Genomic DNA, 21,518 nt, shown 5'->3' with positions numbered 1-21,518 from the left:
TAGGAGGAATCCAGATTTTGATTTTTGGAATGAGGGCCTGCATGTGTGAAATTATCATGGTTGAAACCACAAAAGAAATCAAAAGGTGACCAAATTAATATGTTCTTAATTATGGTAGGCGCCTTGAAAATAATCAACACGACATCACAAATATCACGTCTATTCTTACACAGTGACTATTTAGCGAGACAATGTTTGGAGCCTCAACATAAATTTATAGAACACATGAGTTTCCAGTGAATGAAAACTTGTATCCTTGCGGACACCCTTTACACTAGTCGAAGAGAGCACTTCAAAATTGAATTTCAGAGTTGCATTGAATGACTTTGTATGTGGCGATTATGATTATTCAATTTTCAGATCGAAAGAATAATAAAACTACATTTTATTCCCTTTTGATACATTTTCAAACCAGAAATTCGTGTGTTTATGCAACAAGCCCGACTACTAGATTCATTTACACTCTTACTTTCATCAAGTAAACTCTATCAAATAAGGAGACGAGAGAAGGTTTCTTTCGTGATCTCTTTAGTCTCATATCATATGGTCCTTGCATTGCTTTAAACATGTCACAATCCTTATAAGTGCGTTCTTCGATGTAACAACTTACGCCAAGGTACAGATCTTGATTGCACCAGTTGCGGAGGCTCAACCTCATCATATTTCTCAAAGTTTTAGGTGTCTAACTCCCCATTGGTAACAGGTTTGAATGAAGCTTCCATCTCATATAATTTGTCCCATTGAATTCCTCTAAACCATGGGTGTGCCTTTATTTCATCCACTCCTCTTGAGCTGGACCTTTGGTCCACATCACATAGAAATCTAGAAATAAAATATTTTTCTTCAGTGGATATTTGGAATTCAGGGTATTTCAAGCACGTCTTCTAACAAATGATTTTCCTACATGTGATTTTTGGGTCATCATAATAGAAAGGAGGGTATCCCTCGAGCATATCATACATCATTGCACCTAAGGACCACAAATTACACTCCATACCATAACCCTTCTTTAGCCGCACTTCAACTGCCATATAATTAGGAGTGCCAATAGTGGAATAAGCCAGTGTCCGCCAATTCCTTTTCCAATGCTAAAAATGAACCTTTTGAGTTAGGCAAAGGCCCCTGTTACGTCCTCTTAAATATGAACGCCCCTCCATTTCCATTGATGCATGTAGTTCATCATCTGTAAATTGTTCATCTTCACATAGAGTTGACAATGTGATATAGTCCAGCAGCTTGCATAATCCGAAATCTCACAGTTTCATGTGGCCATTTATTTCCAATAACAAGTTATCAGGCTTGATGTCCCTATGAATATGGTTATGTTTATGTATTGATTGAATAGCCAGGATACTCTCTGCAATATAGAAATGTGCAACATACTCAGAAAAAATTTCCTCTCTCATAAGAAGAGTCATGATATCACAACCAGGCAGGTATTCCATTATGAGGTACAAGTATTTTGTGTCCTGGAATGAATAAAAACGTTTCACAATACATCAACTATCAACTTCTACAAGAAGATTCCTCACAGACCTCACGTGTTCCACCGATTTTGAAGATAGTATAACTAAAGTCCTTATCTTCCATTATTCCAGCACTTGGCGACAAATGCATCAACGTGACCGCATAGTGTATCCATGTAATTTAAGATTGGAAAAGCATATTTAATATCCTCCCGGTGCATTTGGGTGTGTGATATTCCCTTATAGTCTTTCAACTACTCTTAGGGAGTGAAAATAAATACAACCCTAAGAAAATAAATACAACCGCTAAAAACAAGAAAAGTGCATATGTATTTAGGAACAATATATTTGATGCCATAAAATAATGCTCAAATCATACATTACTGGAACCATTTTGAAGATTTAGCCAGAACGTGAATGCCTATATCTTGTCTCAACGTGTAATGTGAGGTTGAGTGAGGTTCCTCCTTTAATTGGTACATTGTGTAAGTGTTGGTGCTGGCTTGAATGAAACATAGTGGTTGTAGTGCTATGACTGTGCTCAATTTAATAATTTGAAGACCGAGGGATTATAGGCCCATTGATTTTGAATAAAGAAAGAAACGCTGAGAGCACAAAACTTGTCAGGATTGGAAATTCTTTTTGTATGCTTTAGGAGTTTTGTAAATTTTCTGGCTGGAAAAATTTAGCTACAACAAATCACATAAATGACTATTAGGATCCCTTTTACTGTACAGGTACCCCCTTCATCATTGATGCATTTAAATGACTTTCCTAAATAAATCAATATTACAATGTGTTTCCCTAGCCAATGAATGCCAATAAGGCCATCATATGATCCCAAAATCATAATGTTCAAATTTAATTTAGTATTCCTTCAGGTATATTGAACAATATTTACTATTTTTAATAACTTTTATTTTAGTTCCTTTATCCAATTGTAATAAGGTTTATTTTTCTTTTCCCTTTTAAATTTATTGGAAATATGTTGTCATTGATGGAAAATGCAAAGTTATTCTCAATGGAAAATATTGGAAAAGGTAAATATTATTGGCAATGGAAAATCATGGCAATGCTTATTGATGATGGTGTTGTCATTATTGGCAAAAGTAAAGGCAATGGCAAAGATTTGCAAAGGAAAATATTGTTATTAAAGGCAAAGCATGGCAATTGCAAATCCATTGATGATGGTATTGTCATTATTGGCAAAGGTAAAGGAAAAGGAAATAACAAAGGTGGAAAAGGAAAAGTGTGACAAAGGATTAGTCATAAGAAGATCAACATGGATAGAAGGTCCAAATACTTTGGAGCCAGTTTTGGAGTAGTAGATCACCTCAAATATAGGCGAAACCCACTTCTATGGTAAGATCAATTATAAGAATATCAACATCGATAGAAAGTGCAGAGACTTTAGAGCTATTTTTTGTAGGTTTTAACTCTGTACAAAAATTACTTACAAATGAATTTTCAAAATAGAAAAAATAAGCAATGGTGAGAACATTAAAAAAAATATACACAGAGATCTTCCCCTCGATGTCAAAACTAGGACTACCAGATATGATTTTTTTTCATTATATCCCTTTCAATGTTACAATAAATATATATACATGCCAAAGAATTCATAAACCCCAATCCACTGACCCTAGATTAGAACATAATTGTAGTTCCCTTGATTGGATTTAGAAAATACTATGCGAAAAAAACCATTATGCCCAAAACCATGTGTAGGCCCATCCACCATCTTTGGGTCTTCCCCTTATCCTTGGGTACACCCAACTATTATTGGGTCCACATAATTTTTTTCTTCCTGGGGCACTGCCTCGAATCTCGTGTAGGGGGGCGAAGCTAGTCGTAGAAAGAATATAACACACACCCAACCGTTTTAGAGAGTAGATCGCCTCAAATAAAGACGAAACCGACTCATATGGTAAGGTCTTAGAAAAATATTTCTAGCGATATGTGGAAGTTTGAAAATGCCCTCCTGGATCAAAACGTAGAGCTAGTCAAAGCTATGGACCCCAAAAGTCAACATTTGCAAAGATAAGGAGGTTAGAGATTCTTTTGGCACATATCCAAGGTTGGTATAGTATCCAAACCCAACGAAAATAATAGAGGAGCGTCCAAAAGACGACTAGGATGACTTGGTGCAAAATGAAACAACGAGAGAATTTTCCATTGGCCATTGGTGAAACCGATGTGGTGGAGGTAGCCCAGAGGTAACATCCCATAAAAATCATGTGGCCCACAAAATTCAAGTGTCGGGATGTAATGGGAAGGATGACTTCAACAGGTGGCGCCATCCCTACAGATGTAGGATAGAGGTACCACCCTGGAGGAACCTTAAGGTGCACTAATAGGAAGTGTCGGGTGGTGGGCACCGAGACACATTGGGTGAAAACTCAATGCAAAGGGAGATAGTTTACTAGTGGAAAGTTGAGTGGTAACCCCCACCTTAAAAAATCATCCCATTAATACTAGCTCGGAGAGGCAAGCTCGGAAGATAAGAAGGCATGGAAACAAAGAGAGCCATCCCAGAGGATTTTGGAGTAAAATAGAAGAAATAGCTAGGAACTGTTCAAAATATTTAACAAAGGTTTTTCTCACAAAACCAAGGTCCAGGGACCCTTCTCTTTCCATTCCGACAGAAGGACAGGTGGAAGCTTACAAATGGTTGAGCATGATGTGAAAGCAAGGACAATCAAATGTTGACATGTGTCATGTATATTAAAAGTTTTAAAGTACCCTACTAGACCATTTTTGGCTAACATGTGTCACCACTCCCGAGACACTAGGTGTCCCTAGTGGCATCAGCATGACGTCAACCCGATGTTATGACCCCTAAGTTTTTTAGAGAGCACAATAAAGAAAGCACTTGGAAGTGGGAGCCAGGATATGTTAGATTGACAACACATAGCAGAAGCCAATGAATAAGGCGTCGAGAGGGCCCCACATGATAGTGAGGCCCAGAGGAGAGTACCTGGAAGAGGTTCTTTGTGTAGTTAAAAGAAGTTCTAGGAGAAAAGTAATCAGGACATATAGGACAGACAAGTTAGTAGCGAAATGTATCAAAGGGTGATAGGTGGCATATATAATTTCACCTTGGATGCATGATCCCATAAGTTTATTAATGAAGCATAGTTAAAGAAATAGGCAGAGGGTCTATTGGCATAAGCACAACGCTTGGTCATTTTGCGTAGAAATAAGACCAAGGGCGCAGGAGGTTTAATACAAAAAATAAGTCTCTGAAGGTCATAGATTGGATAACCACCTAAAGGATTTAGCCGACAGTCATAGGTAGCAGTCATATGGGTGAAAAATATGGAAACCCACTAGCAAAAGGAGCTTAAGGCCAAAATTCGTAGATTTGGTAGTGATTTTTAATAAAATTAAAAAGGGGTTGCGGATATTTGAGTTTTGGAAGTGCAATTGGCAGCGACATACTAAAAGGCCTTTGGGCCTATATTATAAGGCTTCATGCCATAACCAAAGGCCCTGAATGGGATGAGTCAAAAAGTATTTTTTGGAATAAAAAATGTTGCAATAAATTTGCATGGATGAACGGGTCAACAACTTTGGTAAGTGACAATTTAGTGGCATTGTTTGGAAGTTAAGCTAAACATAGTAGCAAGCACTAGATGTATGAATAATTAGTAGCACTGGTAAAACTAGATATTCGCTAGAATTAGAAAGCCACTACTAAGTTCTGTAAACAAGCCAGAATAACAAAATTATGAAGAAAAAATCAAAGATTGAGCCCAAAATTGCAAATCAGAGATTGAAGACTTGAAGAGTAACAAAAAGGAAAAAATAAAAAATATCTAGCAGATCAAAGAACAAGATAACAAAAGATCACTCCAAAAAATATTAGTTTAGAATTCTTTAAAAGCAGAATTCGAGCAGCAATGAGTGTGTGGATGAGAAGTATATGAGAGGTTGAAATTTGCTGGTGCAATGTGATGCATAATGGTGGTATGCATCAAGGGTCATTCATAGATCAAATTTTATATATGATAGTTGAATGATGAATTGGTGATGAGAGCTTTGGTGTGATCATCAAAGGTGATTTTTGGTGTTGATGTTATTGGTGCATATAGTTTGGTGATTTTGTTAGTAATCACAAATTGCTGAAGGTGTGTGTAAGGTGGATTTGGTGAGTAGTTGTAGTGAGAAAAAATGTTTTATAATGATGTACAATGTCTATTGGGTCTAGTTTGAAAACATATGAAAGATGAATGAAGAGGGCCAATAAGTGGTAGCTTGAAAATCAGGGGTAGCAACTACTTCTAGTGGGTGCTAGTAAATGCATAGGGGCAAGAGTCCCTTTCAGAAAAGACTAATAAACGAGCAGGGGCAAGAGTCCCTTTCAGAAAAGACTAATAAATGAGCAGGGGCAAGAGTAATTTTCAAAAAAGATTGATAAATGAGAAGGGGAAATAATCACTTTCAATGGTAGTTAATAAACGAGCAGGGATAGAAGCTCCTTTTGAGTAAGAGCTGATAAACCTACAAGTAGTAGCTTGTGGGGCATTGATGTAATCAATTTGAAGCTTGTAATAAACATAAGATTGGCGTCTTGTGTATATGTTCCTCATGTGCTTATGATGTTATGTTTTACATGATTGAGTTATGTTGTTGATCCATAAATAATTTCCAAAAGTGGTTGGAAAGTATAATTTGTGAAAAGTGTATAATTTGGCCACACTACTGATTCATCCCCCCTCTTAGTAGTGTTCTAGTTTCCATTGATTCTAACAATTGGTATAAGACATAGTGTCCCTCATAACATTTTAACAGATGGAAAGAAGATTGGGGATCATGGAGAACCAAGACTATATTACCTCAAATGGAGTTTCATTTTTGAATGGCTCAAATTATATAACTTGGAAGGTAAGGATAACAATCTACTTGCAAGCTCTTGATCTTAATGTATGGTTGTCTGTGGAGAATGGATAGATAGATGATAAGTTTGATAAACAAGGTAGGAAGGAAATCATGAGAGGGTTTTCTAAGTCAGATATTGAAAAAGTGGTATGTTTTAACACTTCCAAGGAGATATGGGGTAAATTGTAGTCCATATATGAAGTAGAAATGAAAGATACTTGTGATGTCAAGAGGCTTTCCCTTGAGGATGAAACAGTCAAATATTCAAAGGGTATGGAAGATCATGAATCAGATGATTATCCTCATATATCAAGAGGTCGAATTGCTTATTAGCACCCATAGGATATGCAATCTACAAGTAATTTCTTATTTTGTTATTATTGTATAGCAATATGCCATTTATTTTCAAATTTCTCAGCTGCAAGTACTAGTGAAAGTGAGAGTTTCTCATTAGGTTTTAGTGAATAAAGGATCACCTTGATAGTAATAGAATACCTTGACAATGATCAAGAAGACAATGGGTCCAGCTCTGATTTAGTGGAAGAAAGAACAACTCGCGTGTCAATAGAAGAATATTTAGAGACATCAAGGGAACAAACTCTTGAGAGTGAAATTGACACTTGTTTTTTATCCAATTGGTCCTCTACTGATTTGGAAGATATTGAACAAGAGATCCATTTAAAGAGGCAGTTCATATCAACTCTTGAGGAGGTCAATAAATTCAGAGCCAAAAATATGAAGCTGGAAGAAGAGAATAAGACATTAAATGAGTCATTGATGAATCTTCAGAAGCATGCAAAGAATTATGAAGCGTTTAAGGAAATTCAAACTAGCCATTATTCCTCTTAGGGCGAGATAACTTTTGAAGATGACTGTGACCCAAAAACATGATCAAAGGAATCCAAAATTTTGGTTAAATGAATATCCCACAACACTACGGTGGTAGCAAAAAGAATGGAGCACAAAGGAGACCAAAAGACCTCCAAAATTAAAAATAAAGGTATGCAATCCCTCATACGCTTATATTGTAGTAATGCAGGGCAATTTGCCTTCAAGTGTCTAGAGAAGAAAAATAAGGTGCAAAAACATAGGTGGAATGCACCATTTTAGCAACAACCACAAATTCCTCCAAAGGGAAATTTGAATAGACATGCACAGATAGCCTTTTCCTCCCAAACGAAATATTTTTGGTGGCCCAATAGCAACAAGAGAGTGAGTATTAGTCAAGGAATTGGACAAATAGAATATTTGGTAATAAGTATAATTCCTTTACCCCCTTATTCAATTATGTTGAATTCTATAGGTGTAAGAATTATTGGAACAAAGTAGCTACATGAAAATCTCGCAAGAAATTCTCTTTTGAAAATACTGCAATCAGAGGCATGGATGATGGATTATGAAAGGAGAAATGTACAAGAGCTATTTTAGTAGTCTTAAGAGAGGCATATACAATGGTGCATGGATGAAGGATAACACAATGTTTTGTTTTGAAGATAATCAATAGAGATTTAGCATAATAGAGTTTGAAATTCCTATAGCTGATCTTTCTTATATAACCTACAATAGGAAGAGAGTCAAATCAGACAAGAGAAGTGACACCAATCCTGATAGTCCTCCAAAGCAATACAATGAGAAAGACGAGAAATAGGTAAATTTCAAATTGTTTTTAATTGGTGCTAATAAAAGGAATGACGAGTGGTGTGTATACTAAGACAATGGCAAAAAGTCACCCACTCAGGCAAACCAGTTTTCTAAATCAACTCATATCTAGGTGTGGAAGAAAAAGAAAGATAATGTACTTAGGGGGAGAATATCCCTTGCTCCTCTTCATTAAAGAGAAGACGTTGGCTTCAAGGGAAGCCACAAAGGTCATATTCAAGGAGAAAAAATGAACACACCAAGGAATGCATTTGAAGGATAGAGGGTAGTATGCCATTTCATGTTGATTATTGAGTAATTGATTGAATGTTGTTTTCAAATCACATTGGTAGTCCAAGTATGTATAGTTGGTGATGATCTTATACCGTTAAAGTTTCTTTTGCAAGTATTGTCTACAGATTCCTGATGCAAAGAGGGAACATGGCCACATGGGGAATATACTCAAGCCAAAATTTGAGTATCAAATTATTCATTGATAGTTGATATCATTAATTGGTATAAGTTGTTTGCTGCAAGAAAAACACTAATGGTGTTTGCTGCGAAATGCATTGATGTTGTAATGTTATCCTATTGGTAATTAGTATCAGGCATCAAATTTGCAGTGAAATGAGCATGATGAGAGGATGAGGAAACTTAGTTATCAAGTGCTCAACAATTGCTATCAATGGCAACAATTCAATAATTTACATCATTTCAACACTTGGTATCAAAGGTACTGTTAATTGGTATTTACAGTCATTAGACTCTTTGTTAGAGTATGGTGTTCACGTTGTCAATATGAGATTGTAAGTCTAAGTGTTTGTAAGTAAGTCTTGATTTATAAGACTATTGTTCATGACTGTTCAAATATATAATGGTAAATCTGTATTAGAAGTCTTCTAGGTGAAATACAAGCATGCATTGGTGAGAGTCCCTCCATGTTTATCAAAAGTGTTGTACTTTGTTATTCATTGGTTGACAATTGATGGTGCCATACATAGGAAATTTTGTTCTTGTTTCTAGGGGTCAGGTGTATGTGTCTAGGTAGGCACTATTATGAATGTAATCCAAGTTGAGACTCAGACCAGAAGGAATCATTTCCTCATGCATCAGTTTCACAAGTTGGTGCTTGATATAGCAAGAGATCCCTCTTGACCACTTGAGGTAGCAATTGGGATTAATTGCTCCTTTCACTTCAACTCCATATTTGTCATAGGACAGAGAGGAAGTTGCTTGGATTGGATGAGAGGTACCTAATATTTTTAGCTTCAGAAGAAATAATTGGAAGGTCCATAGGAATAGAAGGTAGATGGAGATTATCGACACGGGGAGAATGTTAGTATCTTTTCCATTGATGTCAAAGGGGGGTAATTATCATTGATAAAACAAAATATGGTGAATAACCTCATACAAAGGGGGAAAATAACCTCAAGAAGAACACATGGAGAAACATCATAGAGAAAGAAGAGAAGTACACTTATCTTTGATTGATCATTGGTGATCTTGTTTTGTTTTATCTTGGCAGTGCCATCAATGCCAAAGCAGGAGATTGTTCGAAATATTTTGTCATTGATGGCAAAGGAAAAGGAATTAGAAATGGAAAATAATTGGAAAAGACAAATATTGTTGGCAAAGGCAAGCATGGAAACTACAAATGCATTGATGATCTGGTGTTTTCATTATTGGAAAAGCTAAAGGCAATGGAAAATACATGGACAAATATTGGCAAAGGAAAATATTTTTGGCGAAGGAAAAGCATGACAAAGGATCAGTCATAAGAATATCAACATGGATAAAAGTTGAAGCGACTTTGGAGCCATTTGTGGACCATCATTTCACTTAAAATATAGGTGAAACCTACTTAGATGGAAAGATATCTAAAAATGATTTCCTGTGATATGTGGAAGTTTCAAAATGGCCTCTTGGAGGTTTATTAATGAAGCACAGTTGAAGCCCTGGGCAGAGGGGCTCTGGGCATAAGTGGGACGCTTGGTCATTTCACGTAGAAATGAGGCCAAGGGAGTAGAAGGTTTAATATAAAAAATAATCCTCCAAATGGAGTAAAGTGTCTTATCACCTAAAGTACTTAGCTAGTGGTCACACGCAATCGTCATATGGGTGAAAAACAGGTAAAAGCAGCACCAAAATGATCTTAAGGCTGAAATTGGTGGATTTGGCGGGGATTTTTAATAAAATCAAAAAAGGGTCATGGAGCTTGGAGCTTTGACAACGCAGTTGGCCCAAACATATTAGAAGGCCTTTGGGCCAATATTAAAAGGTTTCGATCCATAATCAAAGGCCATGGATGGAACAAGCTGGCAACTATTTTTTGGAATAAAAGGTGTTGCAGTGAATTTTCATGGATGAATGAGTCAACAACTTTTGTAAGTGATAGTTTAGTGGCTCTATTTAGAAGTTAAGCCAAACATAGTAGCAAGCACTAAATGCTTGAACAATTAGCTACTGTAGTAAAATTAGAGATTTGTCGGGATAAGAAAGTCACAAATAAATTCTGTAAAAAATCCAAAATAACAAAATTAAGCATGAGAACTTATAGATTGAGTCCATAACCACAAACCAAAGATTGAAGACTTGAAGAGAAGAAAAAAGGAAAAAAAATAAGAAAAATCATGTAGCAGATCAAAGAACAAGTTAACCAAAGATCAATCGAAAAATATCATGCCATAATTCTTTAAAAGCATAATTTGAGCAACTATTTGTGTGTGGATGAGAAGTAGATGACAAGTTTAAATTTTTTGGTGGAACGTGATGCATAATGGTGGTATGCATCAAGGGTGACTCAGATATCATATTGATATTTGATAGTTGAATGATGAATTGGTGATTAATACTTTGGTGTGGTCATGAGGTGGTTTTTGGTGTTGATGTTGTTGGTGCATATAGCTTGGTGATTTTGTCAGCAATCACATATTGTTGAAGGTGTTTGTAAGGTGGCTATGGTGAGTAGTTGCAGTGAGAAATTTTGTTTTGTTAAGGAGGTAAGAGTTCTATTGGTTCTAGTTTGAAAATTGATGAAATATGAATCAAGAGGGCTAGTAAGTAGTAGCTTGCAGATCAAGGGTAACAACTCCTTCTATTGGGTGCTGGTAAATGTGTAGGGGAAAGAGTCCCTTTGAGCGAATACTGATAAACAAGTATGGGAAAGAGTCCCGTTCAGTAGAGACTGATAAATGAGTAGGGGTAATAGTCCCTTTCAATGGCAGTTGGTAAACGAGTAGGGATAGAAGTTCATTTCAGTAGCTACTGATAAACCTACAAAATGTAGTAGCTTGTAGGTCATTGATGTAATCAAGTTGAAGCTTGTAATAAAGATAAGATTGGTGTGTTGTGTATATGTTGGTCATGTTCTTATGATGTTATTTTTTTAACGATTGAGTTGTGTTTTTGATCCATAAATAATTTCCAGAAGTGGTTGAAAAGTATAATTTGTGAAAAGCGTATAATTTGGCCACACTACTGATTCATCCCTGCTTATTTGTAGTGCCTTGGTTTCGATTGATTCTAAGAAAGTCCACATTTTTCAATTACAATAAGGGAAATATAACTTAAAGTAGAATCGAGATCAACTAACACAATTGTGTTCTTTATAAATATTTTACGTTGGATCTCCACCATAGTGGATTTATGATCATCTTTTTTATCATCCAATATCACACTAATCTGTGGAATATTACAAGCAACGTCATTAACTATAGATGCTTCTTAAATATTGTTTACTATTTCTTTTCTATTCAATGGATTTTGTGGAAATTATCTCCACAAATTGTTTTCATTAGACCCCCAAGACTTGAATGATGGCCTAATTGATTCACCAAAGTTCTTTTTTACTTCTCCTATTACATGCCCACTTTTTTTACTCATGTTTTTGTGTTGATTTACATAACTTCTATGGTTGTTTCCCCCTTGAGCACATTTGAAAGTATTGGGAAAAGTAGGTTTCTTAAATCCATTTTACTTAGCATTGAACTTTTGATTTTCTTGACCATCCAACTTTTAGAATTGTCACTCTTCTGCTTGTTCTAGTTGTAACATAATTTTTCCTTCTTTACTGTTTCATCCATTCTTTTCAGATTGTCAAATTTAATCCTCTCCTTGTAGGAAAAAGGAAGGAAGCTAATAAACCTTTGTATTTTTACCCTTCTTTCAAATATGATACATATGTCAACAATCTCATAAATTTATTTGCAAATTCATCCATGTTTGATTGTCCTAACCTTAACTCATGGAACTCCCTAGATTTCTCATCGGAGTATCTTTTTGTTAATACTTCTTTTTAAATTTCTTTTTACATAGTTTCCAGGTGAAATTTTTTCTTCTAACCTTCTTTACTATTTTTTTCTTCGCTCACCATAAGGCTACTTTACAAGTTAGATTATATGTTACCAATTTGGCCTTGACATTACTAGGGTAATTATAGACCTCAAAATATTTTGACATATTTAGAAGCCAAGATTTTACTCCCTCTTTAGATTCCCTGTCAAATTTTAGAGGTCTAATATTCTTAAATTCACCTTGTAAATAAGAAACATCCTTTTTCCTCTTAGATATAGAAACACTACTCCTAAAAAAAAATTCTTCCATGTTGTCATCAAAGTTGTTTGACTCTCACTCGAGTTTATAGATTCACTTCTTAGTATTTTCTTACGATTTTTTTTTTTGGTCAGATTTCCTATTGCCTCTGTTTTCTTCCAACCTCTTGAGTTTGTAGTCGTTTATATCTTCTTTTTCATCCCTTTCCTTAGAAAGTTTCTCCTAATTAGATCTAACATTGTCTAAATATGCCTTCAGACTACGAACTACTTATAAAATATAAGGTTCATGATTATCTACATTTCCAATTCCCCCCACCCCCCCCCCCCTTTTTTTTTCCTCAGATTTCCTATTACCTTTGTTTTCTTCCAACCTCTTGAGTTTGTAGTCGTTTATATCTTCTTTTTCATCCCTTTCCTTCGAAAGTTTCTCCTAATTAGATCTAACATTGTCTAAATATGCCTTCAGACTACGAACTACTTATAAAATATAAGGTTCGTGATTATCTACCTTTCCAATTCCCCCCATCATTCCGAGCTTAGTATTATACTCTTCACCTCTTTTAAGTGATCTTGAAAAGGTCTATTTGTTGTTATCTTCATTCTTTTTTTATTTTTTCTTTTTATATTAGTTTTATTTTCTGTATGTTACACATAAAATAATATTTCAGTTAGGACCCATGAAAGGCTCAATGTTGTAACCTACAACTCTGATACAACTTGCAATGGACCTCACAAAAAACCATAATTTTTTTATAAGTAAAATTCTCATATCATATTTGTTTACATCTATACTAGAGTACTTTACCCTTGTTTTCCCCTTCACTGTTGATAGTTTATTGTCATAGTACCAATTACAAACTAACCTCAGATGTTATACATAGATCCTCCTTCCTTTTTATCCAACTCAAATTTACTCTTTTACCTTTCTTTACTAATGTAATCATTTGATGAAATACTAAAGTTACATATAACAATAAACTCATAAAAAATCTATTGTTTCTCTTAATTTCGTCAGTTTTCTACATAGTATCCTTGTTACCTAAGCCTAAATTATTATTTAATCAAATATTAGGATTATTACAAAAACTAAAACTACATTCATAAATATACACAATACTTATTAATCCACAAAATACTAATGATCATAGATTTAATGTACGTTGTGGTTATATTTTGGGTTTTCATCCATACAAACTGTTATCTCTTAGAGAAAACCTTGGCAGCGAGAAAAAATATAAGCTAAAATTGAACCTCTTTGAGATTGAAAGATGGACCTTTAACCTAGAGAGGGATCTCTCCCTAAACTCAACTACTCAAGGTCATTGTAGTAGAAGGTTTGGAATTGAGTCATATGTCCAGATTTATCTAATAATGATTGAGTTTGGTTGGACTATGTGAAAATTCCACCATTTGGAATGGAGTCTGATCCAATCAAGTTTGGTTGGACTATGTGAAAATTCAACAACTGGGAATGAAGTTTGACCCAATAAAATTTATATAATAATAGTTTTCAGTGAGAAAAACACAAAAAAGAGGTAGTGATAATTCCTTTGATGCTTTAAGAAATTTGGAAGAAAAATGAATAGAATAAGTGTAGTGGTTAAGTGATAAATAATTATTAAATGTCTGAGAATAAAGAAACATGGAGTATAAACATGAGTCCCAATTTCAAACACTCAGCATTTTAGACATGAGGAAAATATTAAACTAAGAAGACTAGCGGGGATCATAATACAGGTATTTCTGCAAACTTCTCATGAAGACTGCTTTCATTAAAATCTGATCAATAATACACAAAAGATGCTAATTTTTCCAAAAGGTTCCAATGCTTTCTTCTTCTACATTATTTTCTTATATAGAAAATAAAATAATTGAAACAGGATTGTAGCTCAAAATTAATTAAAGTAATGCAACAATAGAAATATAAATCTCTTAGGTACATTCATATGAAAATATCTTTAAACATACCAAATTTTTTCAAATCAGAACAACTCGTTGAAATCTAGGGTAAAAATGGGGCTGAGAAAATGTATCATTGTTATTCCTCCTTCGTTGTAGATCAAGCCTTGTCATCCTTCAAAAACAGACTTTTTTTGTAGCTCTTGCCTTATTGGGTATCCCTCATGCAATTCGTTGATAATGTCGTTGTCAATCCTTTAGCTTCTGGAACTGGTGATTTTGCTGACAATGAAAATGTCAACGCTTCTCTAGAAAATTCACCGAAAATGAGAATATTAATGCTCCTCTATGCCTTTCTATGCTTAAACATTGATAGGTGCTTGATCAAAAATTCACTCTGATAGTGAAAGAACAAAAAATCAAAATATTTCTTTAGCTTCTCACCTCAGGGTATTGGCTACTTCCAATAAAATGTCCACCTTATCCGTCCTCTGCCACTTGCTCTATCTAGTTTCCATGTGGATTTTCTTCTTGGTTGCCTTTGTTTTCTTCGACCTGTTTGAACTTGTAGCATTACCCCTGTTTATGATTAGGTATTTTAGTGGAACATTATTCACATCTATGACTTCCTTGCGAAGGTCAGGGTTTAGTTTGAATTTTATGTCTATCCTCAATTTGTTTAAGGGTTTGGTGTGATGTTTTTTACCTCCTTTTACATCTCAAACATAGTGGGTTAGTTTTCAGCTCGAACATCTTTATCATGGGATTCATGCTGAACCCTTTTTCATTTGGTTTTCTCTAGTAGTTGGCTTTCTACAGGGGAATCTTTAGTAGGTGGATTTTCAGCATGATGGGAATTCATAGTAGGAGGAAAATTTGTAGTAGGAGGGTTTGTAGTAGACTATATTTTTTTAAGCCTATCACTTCTTATAGAATAAACCTTAGGTTTTTTAAGAACAGAATGTGAGGATTGGTATTCCTTCTTTCGGGTTCTGGTTTGCATAGTGGGGGTGCCCTGAGAGGAGGTTCCTACCTGATGGTTTTTTATTTTTTTGGTACCCTTCGTCCTTCCTCATTTAGACTTAGGAGGTTGTGGTTGAAACCCTCCCCGGAACAGAAAATGGCTCCATTTTCTTCCAGCCTTTTCCAACTCACTTTCAATTAATAATTTAATTAAATCTTTGTGATAAATGAAGTGTGGAGATGGGTCCATCCTGGCTCAAACCCATGAAACCATATGCTTCAGACTCTCGAATAAAAAATAACATACATTCATTCTCGATTGTCCTTCTAGATGAGCTAAGAAATGAAAATGATATAAGTTTACCTAGTTAAAACTCCCTTCACATGTGAAATACGACTGGGTAATTCACAACAGCCCATGCCATTTGTCTTCCAACCAAGACCTCTACACCCTTGCCTTCCAATTCCTTTCTTTTAACTTGGCCTTTAGGAGGAATGGGGCATCAATCCCAGCTTTGACATGGCTCCTAAGAAGTATTTCTCCATATATAGTGTTGGCTTGGTGGGGCCTGACCCCGGTTCAACGTTAGTTATCCAAATAAATCCCTACACTACTGGCCCTTTTGGTATCAGCTCGAGGAACGTGGACCAAAGTCTCACCTGCAACAGTATGGGGGGATGTTGGAACCAAGTTTCTGCACCCTAAGATGGTCGTGATGTCGGTTTGCTCCTCTTATTCCTGCTTTCGCGCAGGTCGTTAAGTTCTAGGGCTCTGTCTGTCTAGCCTTTTATTTCACCCTACAGTACCTCCGCAAAGGGATATGATTGGCCTTCATGCAGCCCTAACCTACGGTTCAGGTACTTTCGCGCTGCTAAAGCAGCATATAGAACAGGTTTCTAATTTATCCTTAAGTGTTTAATTATCTTATTAAACAATCCCACTTAGCACCGCGTAAACAAATATTCTTACTTGCATTCGATTAACCAACATAATTACATATATTCGCACATCATATAAGCCTTGTAAATGAAGTCCATACACAATATGACAAAATGCATTAACATGAGACAAAGACATAGAATTTGTAGAATACTTCTCTTTATTGATATCTTCATATGATTACAGACTCTATCCGCCCTGCGCACATAGCTACATGGGTCTGTGCACTCAGCTGCAGACTTCCACCCTAGGCCTCTGTGCACTTAGCTACAGAGCCTCTACCTATGATACCACCTGAAACTAAGACTTCTCTCCTTATCGCTCAAGACTTCTTACTTCTACCAATCTTATCTATCTCCTTTAGAGCTTACCGACTTAGCTCTTTTTATACACTACCATGGTCCATAGACCATGAATAGATCTTTACAGCCAACTTTACTTTACAAAATAAGGGCGGGCAACCATTTATGACTCATGACACCTTCGCGCTCCACGATCATGAAATGCAGAGACTTTACACTTTATTACAAAACTTGACCCAAAACATGGGCTTTTAGCCCCAAAATTGTCCTTGGGGGATCCTGTTCCCAACAGGCCCCCAACACAAACATCGTGACTCACCCTCGACTCACTCGGCAGGTGCAGATATCTTAACGCAAAGACCTCCCAGTTCAACCTTTATGACTGCAACCTTGGCAGTGCACTATGCGGCTGCCTGCTTCGTGTCTTCCACCATTTTCTTAGTCACTGCTCCTGAACTGTCAACGTGAAGCTTTTTCTGAGTTGATTACAGAGCTGCAAACTTTCCTTCAATAGAGGTTGTGACTGTGTAAGCCTCATCTAGCCAGGGCTTCAGTCGTGCCTTCAGCACTACTTCCTTGTGCAACGCTGCATCCACCTGTTCTTTCAGTTGCTTGGCCTCTTGCTGCTTCACCAATCTCTGTTTGAGCATGACGGTTCGCGTTGTGCCTATGACCTCATCATAGTGCTACTATAGTTCACGCGCTTCTTGGTCCAGCTGTTGTACATAAGGGTCCTCCTGCAAGCTTGTCAGGACCTCGAACAACTTCTCAAAAAGTTGTGTGTAGTCTACTGCTGCACTGTCAACTGATGTTATTGCCTCTATGACAGTGGTTGCCCATTGCTCCTTTACTTTTGGCGGAGTTGAAAGCTGGGCCTTCAACTGTAACTCTGTGATCTACAGGTTCAACTCCAAACGAACCCTCGCCATTTCTATACGAGTGTCGAGCACCCCTATAGCTAGTTTATGGATGCGCACCTCGATTTGTTCTTCCTCAGGAATGGCCAACTCTGGGAACATTCAGCATGCCTCCTTGATGACCTGCATTATATGCTTATTTTGTTTGGTCACCTTAATCAAAGCATCGATGATAGAGTCTTGCTGTAGTGCCATTTTCTCATTGTTAATACGTTGTTCACTAATCACCTATAGGGTGTGGTGCTCACGGACCCTCAACTCCATAATCACTCAATCCTGCAATAGGTGGAGTGCTCCACTAGGGAGCGCTGCTAGATTAAACCCTAATCCCTTGAGGGCACTGAGAGTGGGCCTATAAACTTCATTCTCCATGGTCAGTGCTCCATCAAGAAGCGCTATCATACTGGAGGCCTTCGCATGCAGCATCTTGGCAGCCTCTGAAGTGTCGATAGCAAGGTTGGTGGACACCATGCCAGCCTGTGATGCGTGGGTCTCCAGCTCCTGCAAACCTATCTGGATAGCCCCAAAAATTAGTTGCTACTGCTGCTCAAACTATTTTAGGGCCTCCGCGGTGACAACCCGCACCATGTCACCGTTGTCATGCAAATTTCCATTTGTGAGGGTGATTAGCGTTAGCTGATAAAAGGTGCCTTTTCAAACTCCTAATTATCCCACATTAATCATCAATTCGGGCACGCCCTCTTATTTCAAGAGTGTACACAATATGTGGCTGCTATTAATTCAGAGAGTAATGTTTCCTAAATTGTAGTATAGATGCATCTAATAAACTCCAATTGTAATCATTAAAGGAAATATCAAACCTCAATCTTCTACTCAAGTCAAATCTTACAGCAATTCAAGTAGCATCATTATTTGCCGAGAGCACAGTAACAATAACTCACCTCTTCTCAGCTGATTCAATCTAAACTATACTAAATCTCTATAAGGCAATCAAGATAGGAATGATATCAGTTCTGAGAGTCTAATAGCAATAATCAAACTCTTACAGATGATTAAATCAATGCAATGCACTATCTAGATAATTCACGTTGTAATAAACAAAACTCAAATCAAATGATAGCGTTGTAAATTATAAATAGAACATACACTATTTCAATACAAGAAAGTAATGAACAGCTAATAAAGTAAACTCATAGAAATAGGAAATTATCAAACCAACCAAACTTTAGAAGAATCAGAAATATGACACAAGGAAGCAGTTAAATCCATTAGAGGTCGGGCCCTTAGCCGCCAGTGAACACTGCTAAGTTACTTCAGATAAAGCAAGGGAACAACAACTTCAATTATATATTAATCATCGAACTTAAGTAACATTAAAATATAATCGCATTCTCCAATAGCGCAATTTTGTAATTAAATTTACAACTTGAAAAATAACAGAGATTCTTCCCCTTTCTTCCTACAATCACTTTCTTTTAAAATTAGAAAGGGGTAAAGAGTAAATGGTAAATGCGATCCCTCCGGATCTCTCGATCCTGAGGGATTCGAAACCGATTTCTAACTTCAGACATATTTCCTATTCCGCGCTGATCCCTGTGATTTGCTCTTAGCCTTGTCTACAACTAACGTGTTCCTTCCTTTGCTTGTTGGATTTTGCTGTTCCAATGTCAGGGAATAACAATCGTTCCTTTTGTCGCTTTCCTGCATAAATAAGGGTAAAAGTTAGCTAAATCGTAACTACAAATAATTCTTTCATTTCTTACCATAATTCCTCAGTATATTAGCGCATTAAGATATGAAAAAGATAAGAATCAAGGAAAATGATGACGAACTTAATAGTAAATACATACCCATTTCGTAACTCAACATACTCCCCTGCTTACCTTGTTTCATGTCCTCATGAAAATCAAGTAATTCTAATGGAGTGTAGTTAAAGAGTAGGCTAGAGAAGGAGCATCAAAAATTGGTCTGAAACCATGACGTTGAGCTAAAAGCGCAAAAGCAAGCCCTTCCTTTCCTTCAGGTAATTCATAGATGGCCTTGTAACCTTTAGGAGGATACCAAATGATGGGGCTACAAAACTGACATCCTAACCAATAGGGTCCTTCTCTTAAAATGAGGTTTCTATAGGTGACAAAACGGGTTATAGCTGCTTTAAAATTTCTGTAATTAAATGGCTCCCTATCATGCACACTACTAGTAGAGACCATCCACCTAAGCTTGGATGTAGTCAGAGAGCTTTCTTGAATGGATAAAGAAAAGATACTCCATTTTGTACAATATCTTTATGAATAGGCCCTAAAATTTTAGTCAGATTCTTATGATTGGCAAGCATTTGCAAAGGGTGCTTGGGTTCACTTCTTACCCAAAGATCCAATCCATGATCTTGTCTTTGGAATGCGTTATGAGCTTTGAACCATTTAAGTTGTTTGACTGCAAATGAGATGAAGGCCTGGAATTGAACATCTCCAACAAAAGTGTTGGGGTTCTTTTCCACCTCATCCTCTAATACAAAATTATGTAGGTAGAATTCACAAAGCAACCTTTAAACTTTTACCCATACTGTTTGTAAAAATTTATAAAATCTTCAACTATTTTTAATTCAATTGGTTTTCCATCTCTCACGGCTTTAATTTTCAATAACAAGTATTGTTCTAACAAAAACAAAGCATAATTAGTGGCGGGAGCCCTGCATGCCAAGACATCTATATATAATGAGCATATGGTGTCTGTCCGAGCTATGACCCTATCTAATCTAAGCTTGATTCTTTCTATTTTCTCATCTACTTTTTTGTATCTGTCGAAGGTCTCGCTCTCTGTTGCATTCATTTCCTGAAGTTGCCTCTGCAACTCTTGATATCTTTGTTGGGAAACAGTTTCTTGTTCAAGTCGTTCTAACGCGAGCCGAGCCTATGCTAATTCTTCCTGAAGATTCAGAATAATGGGGTCATTGTGTGTCATGATGTCTTTAGCTTGTATGCTTGTTTGAGTGCTTATGCTATGAGAAAGGATGTGTTCTGTCTGAGTCTCTTTATTATGGGAGGTCCAAGCCTCTGTCTGAGTAGCCATGCTGTGAGAGGGTACATCCTCTATCTGAGTATCTATATCTACAAAAATTACATGTTGTTCTTCTTGAATGATGTTTGGTTGAGTGGGTATGGGCTCAGTTTGAGTCCCTGTAGCCCTCCCTTCATGTGATTTTGTCTATACAGCCGCATTTGTTGTCTCCAGGGTTTTGTCCAGGACCTTTCTTGCTGTGATTTCCTTTATTTTTCTTATGAGCCTTCTTACTATTTTGCGAAGCTTCTACTGTTCTTTCCTAAGCTTTTTCAATTTGGCTCCATACCTTTTCGAAGGGGCAACTATTCTACTGATAGTTTTGTTAATAGTTTCTGCTTCTAAAGAGCATGGTTGCTCATCTTGGCTCTGTTTTAAGAGGACTGTGTCTCCTGATTGAATATCAACTTCTTAAAGCATCTCTATCTCTATTTCTTCTCCTTGTCCTATGTTCTCTGTACTTAGGCCTACCTGGCTATTTTCTACTGGAAGCGTGTCACCGAATTGGTGCTCTACTTCCCGAATGGCCTCTACATCGGTTTCTGCTTCATGGCTTGCATCTTTTAAGGGAGATAGAATTCTGGTGTCGCCAACATTCTCAGGAGATTGGGTTGCTCCTATATTAAGATTGAGTGGGATTTTAGTCTGCATGTAATCATTCATGTTGGCCAGGACCTGGGCCAATTCAAAATCGTGCAATAAATCACCTTGGGGGCTCATGCTTGGTGTTGAGGGAAGTCTTGATTCATTTCTTTGTTCTTCTCCAGAATGCCCTGTTTCTTCCTCATGGTCTGATTCAGGGTTATCCTGGCCTTCTAACTCTAGCTGCAGGTATTGTTCACTTACTGGGCTAGATAATTCTATAGGTTGACTGATACTGCCTTGAGGATTTTCGACTGCTCCTAATCTTGACCTCAACCTTGTGGATTGTCTGCGCTTTT

General features: G+C 36.7%; 1 pseudogene; it reads right to left on the bottom strand.

Annotated features, from left to right (window-relative positions):
* Positions 1-457: 457 nt before the first annotated feature.
* LOC149167223 (uncharacterized) lies at positions 458-21,297 on the bottom strand (annotated as a pseudogene).
* Positions 21,298-21,518: the final 221 nt, after the last annotated feature.

The sequence above is a fragment of the Pinus tabuliformis genome, chromosome 5_1 (genome assembly GCF_031772625.1).
Source record: "Pinus tabuliformis cultivar Carrire ecotype Pingquan chromosome 5_1, CPIR1, whole genome shotgun sequence".
Classification (NCBI taxonomy): Eukaryota; Viridiplantae; Streptophyta; class Pinopsida; order Pinales; family Pinaceae; genus Pinus; species Pinus tabuliformis.
The sequence above is the reverse complement of the archived record's forward strand: the minus strand, read 5'-3'. Positions and strand labels throughout refer to the sequence as shown.